This window comes from Hermetia illucens, chromosome 5, assembly GCF_905115235.1.
Source record: "Hermetia illucens chromosome 5, iHerIll2.2.curated.20191125, whole genome shotgun sequence".
Classification (NCBI taxonomy): Eukaryota; Metazoa; Arthropoda; class Insecta; order Diptera; family Stratiomyidae; genus Hermetia; species Hermetia illucens.
The window spans coordinates 26,431,939-26,445,763 of NC_051853.1; the positions used below are offsets into that span (position 1 = coordinate 26,431,939).

Below are 13,825 nucleotides of genomic sequence, written 5' to 3' on the forward strand. Positions count from 1 at the left end.
CGGAATGATCCCGATTGACATCTTGGCAAATGAGATAGCGAACATATACCATGCAAAGCAAATCGTTCCCTTATTGTAACGGTAATAATGGTGGGAATGCTCGGAAAAGGGTCGGTGGACTCACAGGCTCATCCCTGCCATTAAGCGGTGGTTAGAGGGACGAGACGGTGAAATTGTAATCTCACGAAGGATACCGCCAATACCTACACAGCTTTAAACTGAGGACTTCACCCAACTGTCCAAATTGCGATGGGGTTCCAGAGGACCCAGAGCATGCATTCTTCCATTGTCTGAGATTTGTGAAAGAAAGGAGGAGTCTAGAGGACACTCTAGGAGAGGTACTGGTACCAGAAAATGTGGTGCGGAAAATGGTAGCACGTGATCCAGAACAAACTGCTAAAGGCAGAGGAGTGGAGAAAAGTGTGGTCACGTACGTCGCGTATAGAAGAAAGGTGACCAAACTAGAGTGAGCCGACTCCGCCCCGCGATGTATGTTAATACCTTCTGGTGGTTCCGCGGGGCAGGGAGGAAGTCCCGGTTGGTTTTAGTGAGTAAAAATCCTACACACTGGTGTGTTCAGACCAGTATCTTTTGAAGGTTTCTACCTCCCCAAAAAAAGATAGACAGATAGAGGGACAGAAAGTAATCGACTGAATTCTAATAATCACAAAACCTCACAAACGCCATTTTTGTATAAAAATAGAAACCCTTACCATCTCGTAATTATGTAGATACATTTGTCGGGTCACTCCCGAAAAAAGTCACAATGTAAAAATAGCCATATACGAACTTTTTCAGTGAATCTCTGTAAATATTAATTCCTCTGCACTTGCATAAGAATACATTCTACCCATAGATGGTCAGTTATGCAAACTTTGTCTAATTGCGCTCATTCCACGATTAAAGCATCGCAATCAATATTCAAACTTAAAGCTGCAGATAATCGTGGACATTACACTTCCCATCATATCTGCAGCATAAAATGCACAACATTAAAGAACTTCACTTAGGACAGTCCCTCCATCAGTGCAGAGCCTGCGCCAGATGGGGAAGTTCCTTCAACTGGTATTTGGGGTAAACGTATCCAAATGCACTCAGCAATTCACCCAGTGGCGGCCTCATCCAAGGCCGTCTGACTTCGCTCGCAATCCCAACTTTCAACAAATTGCTAACAAGCACCATCTTCAGCTAGGCATGCTCCACAGAAAATCTGCGGAGATTCTTGGGAGGCTGCGATGAATTCCGAAAGTTCACTCCATTCGCCGTTCTGGGGAATTTGGGATGATGATCCAGCAGCGTCCAGCCACCCTGTCTGCTCCGGCCTCATGCAACGGCGCGTACTAACCTACATCTTCCCAATTCGGATGCTGGATGCTAAGTATCGGGCGTGTATCAAATACTGAAAGCGGCTGTAGAAATTTTTCAGTCTTGCTTTGTCGTTGTCGGATGCGAAGCGGCATCTTTTACGTGCGAATCCTCCTACGCTCTCGGTTAGAACGTTCGCAGTCAGAAAGGATTCAATTATGATAATGACGTCAGATTCGGTTGAAAATCTTTTAGGCTTCGTACTTTGACAGTGATATGAGATATGTGAATTGAATTCTTCGTTGCGTTATGACCAAGAAGATTTAAATTTTGTCATTTTCGAGGTGATCAGGCGCAACAATTTTATTGTTTAAGGTGCTCCTGGTCGGGGCTGCTTCGAAGTAGTGGGTATCAGACCAAAGTCTCTCGTGTTTACATCTCCAGTTCCTCCAAGAAGCATCCATTCCTTTAATCTGTTCACTTTATAAAGAAGATTGATGATCAAACGAATACGGCCAGAGCCCAATAGTGGATATTTGATACATTTTGGTGTCCTCGCGATGATGTCCTGCAGACTCACTTCCACAGAAAACACGAGGCTCGTGGTGAAGTAATTATTAACGAAACAGTCGGTCAGGTGGTGATTATCGCTAGTTTTAATGAAGCCGTAATTATTTGTTTATGTGCAGTGTTCATGCCAGAATGTGTAAATGGTTGTGATTAATTAAATTTAATAGAGTGTTTGATGGTGTAATTATATTCCTTATTCATTGGTGGGAGTAATTGAATTTGTAGTGGTTCGTGGTGAAAATTAGCCGAGAAAATTACATGACGGGATCTGGTAGGGATTAAGTGGAGGCAGATACAGTGAAGGTAGGCTTCAAATTAAATCTAAATTTATTTCACTTTGAACTGATTTGCGGTAAATAGAGTGTGCTGGTTGCGCTCCATGTGATTATAGTGGAACGGAAATGGATTTTATAAGGTCCATTCACAAGGATTAACCTAATGCAATATTGGCTATTGCTTATTATCCTACGTGACTAGGACCTCATTAAGAGGCTTCCATTAAAGACAAAATGTCGTGGAGTTGGTGGAAGCTAAGGCGGGTGTTGACGTTAATTTCACTTATCATTATGTGATAAGCATCCTTATTGTGGTAGAGCCGTTTCCATCTATTCATTAAGCCAATATGACTTTCTTTAAAGGAATTAATTATAGGCTGTTGGATTTGACATCTTAAGATGATCAGGAAAATTTAAAAGCCAAGATTTGTGCCCAAATCTCTAGAGGATACTCAAGCTATTACTTAGTTACTTATTCCCCTTAAGATATTTGTTATCACCGGTCTGAAATTTACAATTTCGTTTTCGGAACGTGACTATTTTTCATGCGTTGTGATTGGCACATCTTCCTAATGAATAAAGCTTTCCTGTTAGAATAAAGTTTATTGATGGAAGCATGGGCATTTTGGGAGAGAGAAGGGGTAAAAATCACGTGAATATTTCTTCGAATCCTTTAAATCAACCGAAAGGTTTCTGTGGTTCTAAAGTTTCGTAGGAACAATTTCGGAAAGGATCTTTTCCATTAAGATTTTCCAATTTAACTGAGATATGACATGAAAACCCTCGAGTATTTTCCGGTTCCATTTGGTTGTTGAACCATACTGACGGCTTTGAAGTCAAATTAAGATTTACAAGTTTGAAATATTCCATAAAGGCTTGTTTCAAAATTCAGGTCATATGGTCGACTTTTGACGAGTGACTCCAATTTCTCTAAATTATGACTTCATTTTGGTGAAAACGGATAATTTCTAGGGTTGCAGAGTTACCTAGAAAGGATCAAGCATAAAGTTCCTTATCCCTGAATTGAGGAATTTTTCGAATTAACCGTTGAAGTTGTCAATCAACTATGAGTTTTTGGCTTGTTCTCGGTTCTGGAGTACCCAAGACGCAAAATCTTCTCCAAGTTCGAACTTTCAAATGAAATTTATCTCAAAATGATCCCATTTGTTCCAGAATTTTGTTGCTTGGCTTTGATTTGAGCGTGAAATAGATGCTGATGGTTAACTGAAACACGAAGTTGAAAAGTGTAGATATAGAAGTACTTTCTTTTCCAGATTCATATGTTTCCAAGCACTTTAAATCCCCTTGGACATTGACCTATCCCTGCTATTCATGCCTTTATTTTCAATATAATTGACGTCTCCATTATGCTGTAACCGGCTGTGCTTCTCCTTTACTAGTTTTATGAGAACATTAAATCCTCTTTAATATTGGGTTGGGGAAAAAGAAATGTCCTATTTGTGATGGAAATTTGACGCTTTATTTAACACACTTAGAACTATCCGATTTAAGTCAAATATGCGCCGTTTTGTTCGCAAACTTGTTGCCATTTAGAAGGCAACTTCATTATTCCTTCTTTTAAAACCCCCCTCCTTATTTGCAAAAAACTCAGAGAGCCACTTCTCGCAAGCCTCTTTTGAGGCCAACTTAGTAGCACTAAGAGCGTTTTGCATAGACCGGAAGAAATGGTAATCACTTGGTGCCAGGTCCAGACTATACGGTAGGTGTGATAGAATGCGGCGCGGCAGGATTCACGGCATTCGAAATTTATTTCGAATGTTGCGAATACCAGTGGACAGATGACGTCACCGGCGCTCTCCACTCAGTTCAGAACTCGCTACAGGAGTGAAGAGCGGAGTAGGTGACGGAAATGTCATATTTTTTGAGGAAAAAAGGTGAATACCGAAAGGGACATGAGGATTCTTATAAAAAGTTTCTATGAAATTCATCCTTTGTTGAAGTTGTCAGGTCCATTGTTTTTAATGAAATAAATGAAGTGTTGGAACCAGTGAACATCGTTTTTCTTAACTTCTAAAAGAACATGCCATCCGAGCTCTTGTAGCTTCTGCCGGGCCATCAAAGGTGTGTAAGGTCGAGCGTTGTCCTGGTGGAACACAACACCGTTGCTATTGACCAATTCTCACCGCTTTTGGTTACTCGCCTGCTTCAAACGGTCGAGTTGCTCATAGTAGAGGACTGAATTGAGGGTCTGGTCATAGTTCAGCAGCTCGTAGTGGATGACTCCCTTCCAATCCCACCAAACACACAGCAAAACTTTCCTGGCCGTCAATCTGGGCTTGGCGATGGTTTGGGCCGGCTCGCCGTGCTTCGACCAAAATCTTTTTCGCCTGAGGTTGTTGTACGTGATCCACTTTTCATCACCAGTCACGACCCGCTTCAAAAATGAGTCGAATTCATTCCGTTCCAGCAATGCATCCTTGGCGTTGATTCGGTCAAGGTTTTTTTGGAATCCAATCTTCTGCAAATGGTTCCAAACGGTTTTATGGTCTATGCCCAGTTCCTGTCCAATCGAGCGAATGCGGTTTCTACGACGATTGGCCTACCAGTACGGGGTGAATTTCGACATCCACTACACCAAAACGAAATCGATCGAACCAACGCTGTGCTGTGCGAATCGTTACAATATCGGGACCATAAACTTCACAAACGCCTGCGTTGCATTTTTACCTCTCAGACAGTAAAATCGTAAAATATGACGAATTTCTTGCTTGGTGGATTCCATCTTTGGCGGGCTATAATTTGAGGCTGAAACGTACGATCATAGCACTGTCAACGAGACACTTGTAGCTCAGATTGTCGTCTTCAAATCGCCGTATTGTATGACCCGATGCAATAATTACAACACAGGATATGTTTATGTGTCGCCATCTATTGACAAAATACGGCATTTCTTCAACCCTATATATTATATAATAACAGTGCGGAAAATGGCTTAAGCTCAATAATTCCAAACGGTCTGATGGCTTAGTTGGTTGAACATCAGCCTATTAACCTCGTGACGTCGAGTTAGAACCTCGGTTCGTCATGGATGTTTGTGTTTGTCTTTTTGCGATCCTACTGCTGTAGGCTTATCACTTCCACAGCTTAAGCTTGATGGTATAAAAAATGAAGCAAAATTTCATTCAAATTAAGAAAATAGGAAAAAGTAATAATATGAAGACTGTTACCCAGTGGTATTGAAGTGAAGAGCCAACTATATCCGGCATTAATGGGCTGCCCTCTCAAGAAAAGAGAAAACTAATTACTCCTTCAGAAGAAAGACCACTAACAAACGAGGTAGAAAAGTGTAGTTCGTTCCTGATGGTATAAGAAGGTAGCACACCAATGAAAAGAACAGAAGGGAATAGTTGGCTCCCGAAATACGGTAACTTCTTTTGACACAATAAAGGAAATTGATCTTCAAAGTTGTTTCATCCTTTTAGCTATGCAGACATTACATCTTTACCAGATAAGGTCTGATAAATGCTAATGTCCAAAATATTGGTAGAGATTTAGGTAGAGAGCAGTTTTCAGTAAATGGTCCGTTCGTACTGCTAAAAATAAATTTCGTTAGGGTTTATTTATTCTATGTTCCCCTCGACCACCCCTGATGTCTGTTTGCTTTCCCACCAAGTCGTGGATTTTGGTTAAATGGCTCTGGATTTGGAAAGAGAGGCAAGTGGAGTTGGACTTAAGATCGTCATCACCATCAACGGCACAACAACCGGTATCCGGTCTAGGCATGTCTTAATAAGGAACTCCAGACATCCCGGTTTTGCCCCGAGGTCCACCAATTCGATATGCCCAAAAGCTGTTTGGCGTCCGGGCCTACGCCATCGCTCTATCTTAGGCAGGGTCTGCCTCATCTTCTTTTTCTACCATAGATATTGTCCTTATAGACTTTTAGAGCTAGATCATCCTCATCTATACGGATTAAGCGACCCGCCCACCGCAACCTATTGAGCCGCATTTTATCCACAACCTGATGGTCATGGTATCGCTCATAGATTTCGTCGCTATGTAAGCTACGGAATCGTCCATTCTCATGTAGAGAGCCATCAATTCTTCATAGGATTCTTCTCTCAAACGCGGCCAAGAGTTTGCGATTCTTATTGTTAAGAAGCCAGTTCTCCGGGAAATACATAAGGACTGGTAAGATCATTGGCTTTCACAGTAAGAGCTTTGGCCATAAGGTAAGACGTTTCGAGCGAAACAGTTTTTTTTAAACTGAAGTAGGCTCTCTTGGCATCCAACAACCGTGCGCAGATTTCATTGTCATAGCTGTTATCGGTTGTGATTTTTGATCGATAGTATTAACGATCTCAAAATTGTAGTTTCCTATCACTATTGTCGTTTGACCAGTGCGGTTTGATGTTGCTGGTTGGTTGGTTTTTTGGTGCTGACATTGCCATCATGTACTTCGTCTTGCCTTTATTAATGTGCCATCCAAGATCCCACGCCGCTTGTTCAATCTGGATGAAAGTAGACTGTACATTTCAGGTTGTTTTTCCCATAATGTCAATGTCATCAGCATAGGCCAGTAGCTCTGTGTCCAGATGGCCCAAGTGATTAGAGCGCTGGGCTGTCGTTGCGGAAGGTCGCGGTTTAAATCTCATTGGTGGCAGAGGGATTTGTTATCGTGACTAGATGTCGGATACCGGGTGACTCAACTATGAATGAGTGCCTGCGTCAAATCAGGATAATAATGTTGGGCGAGCGTAATGCTGACCACATTGCCTCCTACAGTATATTGTAGTGTGTCGTTACGGTCTTGAATGAAGTGCTCTAACACACTTCAAGGCCCTGATCCAATATGGATTCTTGCGCTAACGCATATTATTAATTATATAGATCAGTAGCTGGGTGAATTTGAATAGGATGGTTCCTCTCGCATTAAAATTTCCATTGGGGCTCACTTTTTCCAGGACCAGAGAGGCTTCTTTGAGGTACGGTCACGTAATTCGTGCTAACGACAATTCACTTGCCAAGATTGGTCTGAACATCGAAGTCGATGGTGAACAACCAAAAGGCAGGCTGAAACAATGGTGGCTTGATACGCTGGATGGGAATTTAAAAGCATCGAGATTGCATCCAGATCAGGCATTCGATGGAGCCAAATGGCGGAACCGATCACGACGAGCCGACCCCGCTGGTGAACGGAATACTTCGCACATTGGTCAGGGTCACCTAGTCAGTCTTACCAATTTCGTCGGTATATCAAATTCTCTCGTGGCCGTGTATAGTTTTACCCTGGCTATGCTAGCATGTGAAGTTGATGAAAAGACGGTGTAACTGATGGCCATATTCCGACAGTTTTTCCATCGCTCGCCACTGAGAGAAAATCTGGTCTGCTGACTTGTTGGAAATAGGTGGTAATGGGACGCTGTTAGATGTAAACGGTATGTTCTTTATGGAAAAGGTTCGGAGGTACGTTTGAAGTTGAACTGATTCCAATTGATTTATCAGGGGATGTTTTTCTGTAAGCGCCGCATATATTCGAATTAATTGTACACGGTGGGTCTAAGATCGGACGTTTTCTAATATAATACGACTTCGAAATTCCTTTTTACCCATATTGTTTGTCTCCGTTTCCGCTAGTTATGTAAAATTAAACCACTTTTTGTAACTCAATTTTTAAGATAGAACCCTTTTTTCACGGTAGAAGACACCCGAAAGAGGTAGTTGGCATGCGAACTGGTCAGCAATTTTCGTCAATTATTTTGATACAAAATTTTCAATTAAAGACCCCTAATTAGAAGATTCTTGGCATTTGTGGCACCGTGTTTTTCAGATTATCCCTTCTTTCGTGGAAGACCATGTTTCTTCTATTGTGTAAGATTATCCCAACTACCCGAGCAGACTTTGTCAATGACTGTGACCTTGCGGGTAATTGTCTCCTCCAAGATTCCCACTATGACTTTTCCTGAATGTTTTACGTCCTTTCGACACATAACGCTGAAATAAGAATTACCCTCTGCCAACGCTAACTAAAACACTTGAGTTTAATCCACTCCCGACATTATTGTTGCGTGTTACAATCAAACCTTCACACATAGAGGAACACATAACTGCGGTAACAAGTGTGTGATTTTATTCGCGATGTACTTAGAATGGCTCCGGCGAGGAAGAGGCAAAAGAACATAGTCATTGTCATTACCGTCTGGAATGAACATAATAGTAAAACTTTCTACTCGAATCATAATGTCTTCCCCCATAAACATTTATGCAGCCATGAAAGGCGAACATAACATTATGTCTAACAACTTGCATACAGTCAACTTTGAGGACGAAAAAAATATAATGGCATGACTTCTTTTCTTTCCATCTCAGAACAGGAAATCGTAAGAACCTCCAGAATGGATAAAAGGAATGGGATATTAGTGAAATTGCTTGTAAGGGTGCGAAACATGAATGGGGAATGCAGGAGCATAAATAAGCGCACGTGGTTAGAACTAGTGCCGAACAATTGGTAAAAATAAGACATAATGGAACATACCCTTATAAACGATAACTAATTTTATTCCATTACGTTCCTGTACTGTTATATCTTGGTAGAACGCGAAAGCATTTATAATGACTAGAGTCAAATTTTAGTCAGAAGACGTTGGTGATCATATCTTCTTTTGACGAGCATTTATGATTTCTCATATATGTATGCCTGTACCAATCGAGAGACAGAGATTCAGGCAGACAGATAGGTATATAGACGGACAGAGAGATTGTAGTACCCATGGTTTCACAGCATCAGATCTCTTTATTTCATCTTTGCCCCGCACTAAACTGACAAAAAAATCCACTTGCTTGTATGCACTTATTCTTCCTTTTCTATCTATCTATCATCATTTAGCTCTCCATTATCTCCTTTCCAAAACCCTAAGTACTTTCAAATACTCATTTATATATGTACATATTAACCTCTCTTCTAAATGTCTACCACACAACCTTTTCACCTTTCAGTTTCAGAAAACCCTAAAACTTATTAACTATCATTCTCTTGCATAATTTTTTACCAAAATGATCATTAACCTCTTCTTTTGTTTCCCCATAAATTTCATGGCCAAGCCACTTACGTGCTGATGCTTTTTGCCTAGCGGATCGATTCAGATAATCGCGAAACTTTTATGTATTTAGGCATTACTATGAAGCTGCTGAACGTATGCTGCGAAACGCAAACTTTCTGGCAATTGTCCGACGAAAAGACCACTGATGCTTTCTTATGTCTCTAATGGGCGACCGCGGACAGTAACCTATCGAAAAAGAAACTTTTTGGTATCAAGTGTGCATTGCGAAAACGAGATTCTGTATTATTTTTCGATGACAGTTTTTGGGTGGAAATTAGCAGTCAGATTGAGAAAATTGTATGTTCGGCTCTAAACAACCGCTGCGCGAGTAATCAAAGGATCGGAACAGGGGACAGTACAAATAGTTTATAGATGGGTTAATATTCGAAAAGGCAACCGAAGAGAATTGCAGGTTTGTTCGATCTCGGCACTCAGATCTTGAGTTTACCAGCTGCACGCACGGTACAGCCACATAGATCTGAACTTTGTATAATATCGTTTGGTTGTATTTCGGCCACACATGGGATCGAAGGAGACGTGAACGATATGGGAGGTACCGATGTGTGTCAAAAGGACCTCGCCTCCACACTGCAAACCCGAATCGTAACGCGACAGCTCATTAATTGTAATTGGATCTTTGATTTGATTTGATTATCACTTTTTTTTTAATTTTTGAGACAGCTCTGGTGATTTAATTCAGTCAATTAGGATGACCACTTGACATTCTAGCTATGTTTCAAGCCATTAAAAGGTGGATATATAACCACGCTGACCGTGAACCGAGCTACAGTCTCTGAGCACTCAGACTGTAGTGGCCCATTTTAACGGATAATCCCGAATTCGTTAATATATCGCAAAATTTCTGTTAGTGGATATGATGCTATCCATTGCAACTGGAGCACATCGGATTTGATGTCTTATGCATCCATAGGCAGGGCATTCACGTAGGGAATGTTCCGTGGATTCCGTTTTTTCATTACAGGAAGCGCACGTATCATCTTGGATAATTCCTATCCTCGACATATGTCCAGCTAGTGAATTGCAAGTCTTCCTGCTTTTGCACAGAATAAACTTCGCCGTATGCATGTTTGGTCGTAACATCAACAATCTAACGATTCAAACGGATTTACATTCCTGGCTATCGATGCAGATTGTGGTGCGCCTGCCCTTCAGCCGCTCGTTAATAACCCAGTTTGCCGCCCTTATGATCGCATATCCTTCATATACTTCAGCTTGAAAAACCATTGCATATTGTCTCAAAGGAAAAGCCCACTTCTCGTTTTCATTCGAGACGTGGACTCCGGGTCCAGAACACTCTTCCGTTTTTGAAGCATCGGTGTAAAACACTTCCGTGTTTCCTGCCATGCATTTTTCTGGGACTTCCCAGTCCTCTCTACGTTTCAGGCCAACTTCATATCTTCTACCAAATAGATGTATGGAGAGGAGGATCAGAAGGCATGAGAACTGGGTCCAGTTCTGCCAGTAATTTTTCCAATGCTTTGGGCTGCTCACGCCCGTTGTTCCCCATAGATCAAATCGAATTAGTCTGTGAATTGGTCTCATTGCAGTGGTTTGAATAAATATCTCCATTAGCTGTAAATTTAGTAATGCATTAAGAGGTGCTTAGTAATGCATTAAGCCATGCGTGACAGAGAAAGAGAAAGGGTTCCTCACAGTATGCTCTAAATTAGTCTCATTTCGAATACTTAACGAGCCTCTCATATTCATGTTGTCCGGATAGCTCAGTGATTAGAGCACTAGGCTGTCGTATGGAAGGTCACGGTTCAAATCTCACTGGTGGCAGTGGGATTTGTATCGTGATTTGACGTCGGATACCAGTCGACTCAGCTGTGAATTAGTGCCTCAGTCAAATCAAGGTAATAATCTCGGGTGAGCGCAATACTGACCACATTGCCTCCTACAGAATACTGTAATTCAGTAGTGTACCGTTACGGTCTTGAATGAAGTGCTCTAATATACTTCAAGGGCCTAATCCAAATGGATTTTTGCGCTAACGATTATTATTATTATATTCACGCTGTGATTTTCGAAAGTTTAACCAGTCTTCATTCTTTTTGCTTTTACAAATACGGTTCAGAAGTCTTCTGGTTAATTTTCTGAGTTTTTTGCAGTTCTCCGTTTCACCAAGGAACCGTTTACCACATTCTAAGGGTTTGCAATTCAGAGTTTTCAATTCATCTTCCAGCGCCAAAGGAGTCCTTAGTTGCCCAGGGATCTGCACTTTGTAGCCAACTGTGCGCATTTCGTTTTCCCAGGGTTCCACCTTTAAATTACACACTGTTTGCCCGCAGTAGTCAGATTGAATTCTAAGTATCGGTAAGCTGACAGCGAAACTTCGCCTAGGACCCGCCAGTCTGTAATCAACTCTAGCAACTTTGAAGTACAGATTGTTAGGTCAGTTACTTCTTTTCTTGTCGGTCCTACGATCGTAGGAGCGCACACTATGTTTGCAGTCATGAGACCAGCTGAAATGGTGAAATCAAATAGCTTGTCTCCTCTGGGATTGAATTTACTACTGCCCCAAAAAATATGTTGAGGGCTCGTAAACATAACCTATTAAGAGTTTAAGACCACTTGATTTTATATACGCTAACTGAACCTTTAATTTATGTGTCGGTTCAGGCCACAAAGAATCAAAGGATAAATAAGCAGAGGCAACTGTGATGTTTTTCCTCTTGCCATTCACCTGGTATTGCACGATGGCCGTAATTAGGTCCTGGGAGCAGAATTGTCTCGGCATATTTACCTCTTACATAAGCTCTCGGGCTTATGAACGTTTCATCGTAAAAGAGCCTAGCCTCCTTTATTGATCCAATGTTGTCCTGCAGCTTTGTCAGCATCGCTGCCAGGAGATTGGAGGAGACTTTAGCATGCTACATGTTAATTTGACCGGTTTTTATATTTTTCGACATAATTTTAGTCTAATGTGTATTGGAAAACAGAAGCGTATGTCACAGTCAGTATGTGATGGGAATAGCTGCACTTGGAGGTACAGCAGTTCCCATTTTCTCACCCGTGGAGAGTCTCAGCTCACCACGCGGAGCATTCGTCTGTTTTCCACTTGCCACCTTCACTGGTTTGCGGTGTCCGGCTTGTGTAGATCCGATCGCATCAAGTCAGTTTCGTTCACGTTTATGGCTTCCCTTTCTTTCGCCTTTTCCATAAATAGTATAAGAGAAGTTACTAGGAGGCAGGATTTACTCATTAGTTCCCTAATATGGGGGTTCCGCTGCTGTATGCGCAACTGCATTGTGGGAAAGCGCACCGAAGATGCTGCAATTTCCTCTTGTAATCTTGTATGAGTCGAAGACCATCTTTGCTCTTCGCTTTCAAAATATCTTTACTTTGCTGTATAGTTTCCTGATATCTATCCTGAGAAAAGTGGAGCACCACATGATGACTGTCCCTGACACATTCACACTCTTTTGGTCGAATAAGCCCGAACTTTTTGTAAATTTGCCCTTCCTGGCATCCATTAACTTCACTCTCCACTTTCCAGGTAACCAATATCCGACATGTTATGTCCTGGGTAGCTCAGTGTTCATAACAGTGAGCTCGAGGCGACTGCCAGAACTCAAAGCCGGGCTTACCTGCTGGAGCCACTTTAAGGCAGTCTCACTAGTGTACTAGAGATGGAAGAGACCATCACGAAAATCTTGATTCTTAAATCCTGGCGTTTTTTCCAGGTTCGAGTATTTTTTTCTACAGACGTTTCCGAAGGATGTAAATTGTCCCTTTGGCCGTTTGCCATCCTCAGAGGAAACCATGACTATAGTAAGGTTCTTAAAGAGTTATTGCTTCTTAGTGGTGTATATGCAGCTACGGGACAATCTAAATAAAAACGCTAAGAACTACTACAGTGAACTTATTTAGCGGGATTGCTCCGGCCTATAGGTCCTCCATTACTTTTACCTACTTACTTCTGTAGGTAATGTGTGACCCATCTGGCTATGAACATCGCTCGAAAAGTTTTAACTTTCTTGGCGTGGTTTGTATTTCAGTCCCGCATGTAGTGGGCGGTAAGGTGTTGTACCTGCCCACGCCGTTAATTCGTAGTAGGAGCGGATAATGAAGAGGTTCATTTCTTCAGTCCACTTCATCCGCTGCCTACATGAACCTGCTAAAGTGGTCGCGAAACAGCTGTAGCAGGCGAAGCAATGCTTCTGGTCGTTTTGGCGCCTAGAAGTCGAACCGCCCCACGACTAGCAGTTTCGATGCCGTGCTGTCCATTACGGGAGGCCGACCCAGTCACCAACTCCACCGGTACTCCTTACCGGACCTCAAATTTCTCCTTCTTCTCATTAGATACACTTGCATTTTATACCTAACTGCCAGGTGTGTGAATAGCTTCCTCAGTGAGTAACCTGCAAGACTGAAAAGTTCCTGCACTTTCCTCACCTACCCTCTGAGCCGCTGTCGTGGCGTTTGGCCATTCAGACTGAATCTATCCATCCCTCTTCCTTTCACAACCGGGCTTGGGACCGGTTACGACGGAGTTCCTTTTTAAGGTTTTGTGTAAACACAGTTTGCAGTTTGCTCTGGATAGATACGACCATGGAGTTGATCGCATCCCAGTCGTCCTGACATGCTAGC

At 42.0% G+C, this 13,825-nt stretch overlaps 2 protein-coding genes across 2 annotated transcripts in view; both read left to right on the top strand.

Moving 5' to 3' along the window:
• The window catches only part of LOC119656992, a 155,426-nt gene that overhangs the window by 47,376 nt on the left and 94,225 nt on the right, over positions 1-13,825 (top strand). The gene's annotated exons all lie outside the window — the stretch shown is intronic.
• LOC119658228 (protein artichoke) overlaps positions 1,438-13,825 on the top strand; it is a 517,332-nt gene continuing 504,944 nt past the window's right edge. The window contains exon 1 of the mRNA XM_038065501.1: positions 1,438-2,178. The gene's annotated coding sequence lies outside the window, so the exon portion shown is untranslated. The remainder of the gene's footprint in view (positions 2,179-13,825) is intronic.